The sequence below is a fragment of the Rutidosis leptorrhynchoides genome, chromosome 1 (assembly GCF_046630445.1).
Source record: "Rutidosis leptorrhynchoides isolate AG116_Rl617_1_P2 chromosome 1, CSIRO_AGI_Rlap_v1, whole genome shotgun sequence".
In the NCBI taxonomy this organism is placed as follows: Eukaryota; Viridiplantae; Streptophyta; class Magnoliopsida; order Asterales; family Asteraceae; genus Rutidosis; species Rutidosis leptorrhynchoides.
This window is the reverse complement of record NC_092333.1, coordinates 175,943,479-175,946,457: the sequence shown is the minus strand read 5'-3', so window position 1 is coordinate 175,946,457 and position 2,979 is coordinate 175,943,479.

Below are 2,979 nucleotides of genomic sequence, written 5' to 3'. Positions count from 1 at the left end.
AAAGTGCATGTATTCTCAGCCCAAAAATATATATTGCAAAATCATTTAAAAAGGGAGCAAATGAAACTCACGCATATAATTATTGTAAAACAGTTAATAAAGCATTTGCATGTATTCTCAGCCCAAAAATGTAAAGGGTAAAAGGGATCATATGAAACTCACCTTAGCAGCATATAAAGTTGTTCATCGTAATGTGACCGAAACTCGGATTATCAAATAATCGTAGATCTCAACATATCAATATTGAGATTCAATATTGTAGGAAAGTACGTAGACGTAACGGAGATGATAAACATTAGGTTTGATTCATAAATATATCCCCGAATATTACCCATAACCTCCTTGGCAACAACTCATAGTTTCCTTAGTTATAATCGGTTTGTAACCCGAATTAAAATACCCGTGTATCACTTGTTACAGTACCATACTACTAATTTAAAAATTTAAGCTAGAAAATATACAGAGTGATTTATTTATGTGAGTGTGTGCGTGTTTTTTTTAAGTTCCTAATAAGTACTTCGTTCATATATATATATATGTAAAATAATAATATAATAATATAATATATAATATAATAATAATAAAAAGGTAAGCCGCCATCACTTTTTATGTCGACAAACTTTTTATGTCGACAAACATTACGCGTTTCGCGTAGATAGGTACGCGTTCCGCGTATGGTGTCTTCACGAAAGTTGTAGATTTTTGAGTTACGGACGTCTGGACACCGGAATCACCCTTTTCGAGTCAGTATGATTTAGTTATGATTTTTCTCGTGCAAGTCCGCAGGTTTAGGGATTTCCATCATTTTAACTTGAAATCTTGAGATGAAATGTTGTAGTCTTTTAGTGCTCATTAGAAATCTTTATTTTATCTTTATTTTCATTTTCATATCATTTAAAATCCATAAAAAGATTTTAACAATCAAATTCAATTATATCGAAACACGTGTCCATACTAAATCGAATAACTATAGTTCTCTAAAACTAATTACATTCACATCTTTTTATCGAAACGTTATAATAATTAAAAATCTATTATTTCAAAGAACGCTTTCATATATTTGAACTAAATCGAATAAATATAATTTAGTTTTTCCAGAATTAGTTATATTCAAAATTATTTTTTAAAAGGTTTCATCTATATCGTAAAACGTTTTCAATATTAAGAAAACTAAATAATTAACTTTATCAAGAGACACGAAACAATCATTGTATTGAAAGTTAATCTCTACTAACCTTTGTCCAGTAATCGTTAATTGACATATTTGTTCTTACTTGTAGGTCACTTTACCATTTATTCCGAATATCGTTAAAAAGGAAAGGTTTCCTAAATCAAAGTGGACCTCTCAATAGAGACTCACGATCATACAATGTATCTAATAAATCAATCATTTGATATTATCTTTTAATTCCGTTGATAATTATATTAAACCTATATCGAAACAAATACGTTCGTGTAAAGTATTATACGTCTAATACTTTGTTAACGTTTTCAAGTTATAATATTTACACATATACATATATAATCATGTCCGTTCATATAATGGTTCGTGAATCATTGGAATTTGGTCGAGGTTAAATGAATGTATGAACATAGTTTAAAATTTTTGAGATTCAACTTAACAAACTTTGCTTATCGTGTCGGAATAATATAAAGATTAAAGTTTAAATTTGTTCAAAAATTTCCGGGTCATCACAGGGATGATGAGATGAGAGTTGCTGCCGAGGGGGTGTTTAAAACGTGCATGAGGGAATCAGTGGTGAACAGCCCGTTTTTACAATGTAACCATGACCACAAAGCGAGAGTATTACACGAAAACTTGTGATGTTTGATGGATTCTGTTAACTTAACAAGTTCATCATTAGTTCTCCACCTTGGTTGAGTAGACCACGACCAGGAAAAAACCGCAGCACCAGCATCAAAGGAGATTCGGTCAGCAACAGCGACATCTTTATTAAGGTCAAGTCGGTAGAGTCTTGGTTACGTGATTTTGAGAGGTGAGTCACCCAACCAAACGTCGCTCCAAAAACTAGTGTCCAAGCCTTTTCCTACATCTTTAATAAACGCATTAGATAAATTAAACCCTAACTAGGTTAGGGTTTGATCAAGGATAATGATGTTAGACCACGTTCGACCCGATAGCTTTTTCAATTTATTTTCGGGTAAGGAACCGACACAACCCAACCCACCACTATGACCATAAATACTTTTGATGACACGTACCCAAAAAGCATTTTCGTTTGTAAGAAATCTCCACCACCACTTTGCTAAAAGGGCGTAATTTTTTAGTTTTAGTGAGCAACATTTAACCCGCCAAAGTCGTAAGGTAGGAGAATTTGACTTCATTTAACCCAAGCCATTTTCCATTCATCGGAAGAACCTCCCCAAAAAAAATCACGTCTCATACCTTCGAGTTCTTTAATAACACTTAAAGGAGCTTTAAAAAGAGAAAAGTAGTACAACGGAATGCTACTTAAGACCGACTTTATGAGGGTTAACCTACCACCAAACGAAATCGATTTGGCTTTCCAATCGGCTAACCATTTTTTAACTTTTTCAAAAATGGGAGACCAACTACTATGTAGCTTTAGGTTCGCACCAATTGGGAGACCAAGATAGTTAAATGGAAATGAACCCTCTTTACACCCAAACCAAGTGGCAATGTTGTTTAATTCGGATTTTGACGTACCAATTTCATAGACACAACTTTTACAAAGATTGATTTTGAGACCTGAAAGGTCTTCAAAACATTTGAGGATTTTTAAAATGTTTCTCACTTCGACTTTGTTCCAATTACCAAAAATGATAGTATCGTCAGCGTATTGTAGGTGTGAAACCACGATCTTATCATTTCCAATCTCGACACCATTAATTAGCTTTTTAGTTGTTGCGCTTTTTAAGAGTTGATTTAAGCCTTCCCCCGCGAGGATGAAAAGAAATGGGGATAAAGGATCCCCTTGCGGAAATCTACAAGATGGA